General features: G+C 33.4%; 1 non-coding gene across 1 annotated transcript; it reads left to right on the forward strand.

The window, feature by feature from the left end:
* Positions 1-7020: 7020 nt before the first annotated feature.
* TRNAS-GCU (transfer RNA serine (anticodon GCU)) lies at positions 7021-7102 on the forward strand. The gene has a single exon. It is a non-coding gene; the product is annotated as a tRNA-Ser (tRNA).
* Positions 7103-8066: the final 964 nt, after the last annotated feature.

The following is an 8066-nucleotide window of genomic DNA, read 5'->3' on the forward strand; positions in this document are numbered from 1 at the left end:
TAATTATCACATGTCGGCCACGTCAACAACTTTGATACCACTCACATGACCCGACTCGCATTGGGTACCAGGTAAACAAATATTTTATTTATATTAACCTAACAGCGGAAGACATAATGTACCTACCATCCAGAATACAATTACCCAGAGTACTAAATCATCCATATCTACATATATGTTTAACACATTCCCCAAAAATAAAACATCCTAGGAAAACACACACATCCTTGGTTCAAAGTACTCACCCTTTATATCAGGGTACCAGCTCCCCACTATCCCAGAGCTCTATTATCTACTCTGTCACAACTTCCTGAAATAAATAGATATTTGGGTGAGACACATCTTAGTAAGACAGAATAAATTATTTACAGTGTGTGGCAATATGAGTTTCATCATATCATAATACACTCTTTTAAATTATCATATTATCTTAGAAAATAACTGATATACGCTTATAATCATATAGATATAAAACACAAGCTTTTATAAGCTTTTAATTCCATTTTCAAAATCATTCACACGCAACCCAAGTTTACAAGTGAAGTTCCCGAGAATAGGGAAGATTACCCGCCCATACAAGTAGCTTTCCTCTGCCCTAATATATTATGCAGCCAGGTATGGCTACATCCGATACCTATCAGGGCACTCACCTTACTCAGTAAGCCCTCAGACGGAGAGTTTTACTTCCCTTCAATTATTTATGTTATTAACTCACACATATCCATTTTTCAATTTCACTATCCAGCACATGAGTATCCTTGGTATTTAGTACCAGCATCACGTCTGTAACTCATGGCTACCCTGAGGATCTCTTTTCCACATCATGCTTCCCCCCATGAATAGGGTTGTGCGGCCCAAAGGCTGTATTGATCTAACCGCGGTTGGCCTACCCGGTTAGATCAAAATGAAAATCCATCCATGCATCTATAGTACAACTGGCTGGCCTATAGCCCGAATCCGGACTTAGGGGGCATAACAACTCTACTAAACGGTTCAATCGACTGCCCACACCACACTCTCCACAAGACCATGTGGTTGCACTAACACCTCACTAGCAACGGTACGTGCTCAATATCACAACCCATCATTAGGGTTTCCATAACCATCCGTTGAGATTATCATTACCACATACCCGCAATCATTATGCAGTATTGACATTTAATCAATCATATTTCAATGATCCCATTGCAGCTTTCGCACTTTGCAATGTTCATATTTCAATTTCCACATTTCAATATTTATATTGCAAAATTTACATTGCAATATTCCCATCTTTAATATTCACATTTCAAAATTCATTTTATAATAATACATATTTATCTCATTTCACATTATTCAACATTTCCCAGTAAAACATTTCTATACTGCATATTTCATCATTTTTTAGAAAATATTCTTTAATATATATATCCTCGTTTCAGTGTTTCTCAATAAAACATATCTTCATTTCAATTACATACTAGCATATATCATAATTCACATGTTTCAATATTTCTCAAAATACCCATATCAGTAATTCACACATTCTCATTTTCATAGAAATCATTTCTATTCATATATAAATTCCACATTTTATCATTATCCATTAACATATCAATAATTCCCATTTCATTATTTTCTCAGAAATTACCCTTCAATATTTCACATTTTCAATATACATCATATGCCACACAACTTTTATCTAATACTCACAATATACTAATTTTTTAGGTAACTCATCATATTCCATTTTCACAAAATAATTCATTCAGTATTCCAAAATAACTACTATAATTTATTCCCTCTACCTGATTTCCAAAAACTACGCCAATAGGGACCCCGAAATTATACCCACGGCACTCACCCGAGCCCTGTATTCCAAAAACTCTACTTACTCAGTTCAACCCCAGAATGCCCAATATTTTAACATTTCTAAATCTACATTAATTAAATAACAATTAAATTCTAAATAACCCCCTTATCCTAATTTTGGGGCTATGCCTACGACGATCCCATGAGAAATTTGCTCCGCTAGACTTGTAAAGAATTATCCCTAGATGCTCGTGGTGATGTCCGATCGGCCATTTGACTTAGAATTTAAGAAAAATTGAGATAAGAGTAAGAATTTACCTTACCACAAGGGACATGCTTACGTCGCTCTTACAACAAATTCACTTATGTAGAAATGTTAGTGGCGGAGAATGGAACCCAATAGTATTTTCGACTTTTCAATTTGCTGAATATTTGTCGAAAAAATGAGGCAAGAGAGAGAGAGAGAGTGTGGAGGTGAGAAGAGAGAGAGAAAGTGAGGGGTGTGCGCAGAGAGCCTCTGTAATTCAATTTGGTTGAATTCAGAAAGCTTCTCAGCTTCCTCATGCTTTTCATCTCTTTTTTTTTTTCACTTTATTATATATTATAATAATATTATATTATATTATATACATATATATATATATATATATATATATTCCTTATACATTTAGGCATATATATATTTAATCTTCATATAACCTAATTTAATTAATTCACTTTAATAATAATTAATTTTAAAATTTTTTCCTGGGTTACTACAATTACAAATTGGAATCATACTCCCGATGAGTACAAATGGAGGAAAATAAAATAATGTTCCTGAAAAAACATATTAAAGTAACCCGAAATGGTAGAATTAATATTATATTAGTATTTCACTTTTATTTCAGCTTTTACATTCTATTTTTACAGATTGCCTTATTATTATTAATTTATTCACATGTCGAACATAAGCAAAATTGAATTTGTTTCCCTTGACATCAAGGACAATAATTATTTATCATGGATTCTTGTTATTGAAAACCATTTAAATGCAATGAAATTGATAAATACTATTTTAGATGGAAATACCGCATCCCTACAGGATTGTGCAAAAGAAATGATCTTCCTTACACATGTATATATGATGCGTAGAAGGTGCATGGAATGAGTGGGTTATTAAGGAAATATTATATATTATTATATATATAATCATGCATGGGTTTAGACGTAGTTGCCTCTTCTATTTTATATTCAATTCCCCATCTAATTAATAATTCATCTTTCTCTCTCATAAATGTTGTCTCTCTCTAATTGCTTTCTCTCTCATATATTTTTATTATCATTGTTATTATCATTGTATTTATAGAGGAAGAATTAAAGACTGAATACCTCACTGTCATAGATCCGCTTATCCTACGAAAAAAATTTAAAGGATAAATTTGACTATCAAATTTTACCAAAAGCTCAATATGAATGGCCACACATGAAGTTGTAAGATTTTAAAACAATTAGTAAATATAATTCAGCTCTACATAAAATTAGCTCGAAGCTAATATTATGTGGTGAAAATATTACTGATGAAGACATGCTAGAAAAAACTTTTACTACTTTCCATCCCACTAATATGCTCCTGCAGTAGCAATATAGGGAGTGAAAATTTAATAAATTTTCTGAATTCATGTCATGTCTTCTTGTTGAGCAAAATCCCGAACTTTTGATAAAATATTACCAAACTCGTCCAACTGGTTCAACCTTATTCCTTGAAGTGAATATGAACACATTTTGTGGTTGAGGACGAGGACAAAGGTATGGTTGTGGGCATGGTTACGACCGTGATTGAAATAATCACTGGCATCGAGATATGAGAATATGATCCCCCAAAAGAGGGATAACCCCCAGAAGAGGGATGACCCCCAAAAGCGGGATAATCAATGATACGTATCATAAAAATGAATGTTACAAATGTAGAATAAAAGGTCATTGGTCGCATACCTATCGTATACCTAGGCACTTGGTAGATCTATACCAAGCATCTATAAATGAAAAGGAAAATAGTAAAGAAGTAGAAATAAATTTTACTGATTTTCTTGCAAATCAAACAATGATGCAAAGGAAGCAATATTATGTTTTGGATTTATCATTGCTTTGATTGATTCTAAAATGTCTATAGAAAAGTTTATTTAGCTAGTAGTGATATAACACATAATTATTCAAGTTAGGAAATATTTTCATTACTTGAATATATTTTCAATAAATGTCAGTACAATATCTTTTTCTACAAATTTGATTGAAGGCTCTAGAAGAGCTAATATAAAGTTACCCAATGGTACTTTGTAACAAATCAATGAAGTTTTATATTCCAGAAGATCCAAAAGAAATCTGTTAAGCTTTAAAGATTTAAGATTAAATGGATATCACATTGAAAATACAAATAGAGGCAGTAAAAAAAATTCTTTATATTACTTCTATTGTTTTTGGAAGAAACAAATTTTAGAAAAATAGTCAATTTTATATTCTGGATTGTATTATACAAAAATTCAAGCAGTAGAATCATATAATGTCTTGCACTAGAAGTGCAATGACCCAAAGTTATTTATACTTTGACATGATTATCTTATACATCCTAGAGATGTAATGGTGCGAAGAATTATTAAAAAATTAACATGGTCATCCACTAAAAGAACAAGATTCTTTTATCAACTGATTTCATGTGTACTACATGTTCTCAAGGGAAATTAATTATCATTTTAATGAAACAGTATTCCCTACATTAGGGGGAGAAAAATCAGTGCATGAAGCACAACATGAAATAATGTGAAATGCTATGAGTTTATCTCATTTAGATTCTCACACAAATCATAGTGAACTTGAAGTTCAACAGATTATACATTTGCAAGGGATTGCAAATCAATTACCAGATTCTTTTACAGATACCAATGCTATACTAAAATTTCATATACCTATTGCAAATATTCCAACACGTATTGATGTCCCTGAATGACAACAATCGACTAATATACCTAATCCGCAAATTAAACATGGAAGGCTTGTTGGTACATAAGATAAAACTCCTAGAACGAGAAAATTGAACTCTGTAAATACTCCAAAAGAGGTTATAGAGGTGGATAATTCATTCGATATTCACAAACTCATTTCTCCTGAAAATGAAATCCTTATTATAGAACCTCTTAAAGAGGAACCTCTTAAAGAGGAACCTCTTGAAGAGGAACCTCTTGAAGAGGAATCTCCTGAAGAGAAAACTCATGAAAAAACATCCCTTGAAAAGGGACAAGTACTTGAAAATAATAATGAGATCTTAATTCATTACATAGGAGAAATGTGGGATAAAAATAAAGTTGTTGTCAACAACACATTTGCACATGTAGTAGATACTGACATTACCAAAGTAATGATGACATTACCAGATGTAATGATGACATTACCATAAATAATGATAACATTAGCTGAAGTAATGAAGATCCCGAACCTAAATCTATTAATGAATGTTGATATAGAAGTGATTGGCCAAAATGAAAAGAGGCTATTACATCAGAATTAAACTCTCTATAAAAAAGAGAAGTTTTTGACCCTGTAGTCTAGACAATAGAAGATGTCCAGCCCGTTGGATACAAATGAGTATTTGTGCGCAAGTGAAATGAAAAATAATGAAATTAATTGATATAAAGTAAGACTTGTGGCCCAAGCTTTCTCGCAAAACTTAGAATTGATTATGAGGAGACATATTCTCCCGTAATGGATATAATCACTTTTAGATTCTTAATTAGGCTAGTAGTCGCTGAATGACTGAGCAAGCATCAAATGGACGTAGTAACATCATGGATTTGTTGGATAGTGAAATTTATATGAAAAATCCCTGAAGGATTTGAATTGCTTGAAGAAAAATCCAGAAATTTATATAGAGTTAAACTCCAACGTTCCTTATATGAATTAAAGCAATCTAGACACTTGTGGTACAATCGATTGAGTATCTTGTGAAAAAAGGATTCATAAATGATCCAATTTGTCAATGTATTTTTATCAGAATCTAGATTTGCTATATTTGCTATTTATGTTAATAATTTGAATTTGGTTGGGACTCCTGAAAAGCTCACTAAAGCTGTTAATTATTTAATGGCAGAATTTGAGATGAAAGATTTAGGAAAGACAAAATATTGTCTTGACGCCAGATTGAACATGAAAATGGCGGAATTTTTGTTCATCAATGTAAATATATCGAAAAGGTATTGAGACAATTTTATATGGATAAAATTCATCCTTTGGAATCTTCAATGATGGTACGATTATGTTAAGAAAAATCAATTTCGACCTCATGATAAGGGGGATGAATTACTTGGTCCTGAAGTACCATATTTAAGCCTTATGATGAGAAGGAGGAATTACTTGATCCTGAAGTACCATATTTAAGTGTTGTCGACTCTTTGATGTATCTCTTAAAGTGTACAAGACCCGACATTGCATTTGGTGTAAATCTACTAGTAAGATATAACTCTGCTCCTACTCGAAGACACTAGAATGAAATTAACTACATTCAATGCTATTTGAGAATAAAGCAGACGATTACAACAATATCCTCCAATCATTCTGAAATACTGGTTACCTACCTATGAAGCTAGAAGGGTGACGTAACGAAACATATTTCTCCAAAATTCTTCTATAAACATGAATTCCAGAAGAATGATGATATAAATGTTCAGCAGATTCGATCAAGAGATAATCTAACAGATTTGTTCACCAAAGATTTGCCAACTATAACATTCAAGAAATTGGTTCATATCATCGGAATGAAGCATCTTAAAGATCTTAGTGTAATGAGTTAATATATGGGTGACATCCAAGGGGGAGTATTATGAAATATAGGTGGATGTCCCCCAAATCAATCATGAACCTGCCACATATATCTCACTAATTCATATTCCTATGAACCTACCGTATATGTCTATACTAATTATGTCCCCACGTGGACCTGTCCCGTCTGCCCGTGGAATAGGTATAGTTGAATCCCGTAAAATTCGATCTCGTCTTCCTTTTTTTTTCTGCTCATCTCTATTTATTTTATTATTAATTTCTGCATCATTTTATAACAGAATTTAATTTTTTTCTCGGTTTATGTACATAATTGTCCGAAATAAAACTGAAATGGAAAGTGCAGAAAATCAAGTGATGAATTGGTAATTTGTAAGTAACAATTAAACAAAGCAAGGGGGGGCGAGACTTGAGCAATCAACAGTCGCTTTGGCCGAGTGGTTAAGGCGTGTGCCTGCTAAGTACATGGGGTTTCCCCGCGAGAGTTCGAATCTCTCAGGCGACGGCTTCTATTTTCGTTTTTCGTCCCAATGTTATGGGCCGGGTACGCGTACGCTATGTCTGACATGAGATGGGTTTTGGGCCCACGCAGTTCTGTTCTTGGCTCTTTAATTGGGCAAAGAAAGAATCTACATGGTGCTGCCGCAAAGCCCTGTTCGTTTTTAGAATCGGTGGCCCAAGACATGAAAGTAGCCCACTAAGCCCACATGCTAGAAGGATCCACATGAAAACAAAAAAAAAAATTTAGGAAATATACTTAGACATAGTTGACACTTAGGCCCAACAACATTCCTTACTAATATGATTCAAGTTCTAATGCCACATTTGACAATTAGCACTTCCAAATTTCACATGAACAAAAAATTAGAGGTAGCAAAACGGGTCAAAACTCGACAAGCAACCTGTGACCTGTTTAAATTAGGTTTGGGTTAATACAAGTAGACTCGTTTATAAACAGGTTAATTCGGACTCGGCCCGTTTATTAAACAGGTTAGGCGGGTTCGGGTTAGGTCACCTATCGAGTGACCCGTTTATTTGCCTATATACATATATATAATTTATATTCATTACGTGGAAGGTTGCCCTAACAGCAGTGTAGCACCGGCATGCGGCACGCCATCTTCCAAGTTTCACTCGTTTATTAAACGGCTGGATTTGAGCTTACATAGTAGTCACCTGTTAATAAACATGTCAACTTGAATCCAAATCTGTTTAATCTGACCCGTATACGGCCCTCTCAAGCTCGGCCCGTTAACCCGTTTTGCCACTCCTAACAAAAGCGTTCCTAAATATATTTCCTTGAGGAATGTGTCCTCGAAACTAATTTTTCTAATAGATAAATACATTAGTTTCTCTTTTATCATTCTCACCGAGTGTGTTTTGTATTAGATTGCAAGTTGAAACGTTTACATAGATGTCTCTAGGACACAAATTAAATTATTGCAATGATCAAACAAATGTATTACTTC

This window comes from Malania oleifera, chromosome 2 (genome assembly GCF_029873635.1).
Source record: "Malania oleifera isolate guangnan ecotype guangnan chromosome 2, ASM2987363v1, whole genome shotgun sequence".
Taxonomy (NCBI): Eukaryota; Viridiplantae; Streptophyta; class Magnoliopsida; order Santalales; family Ximeniaceae; genus Malania; species Malania oleifera.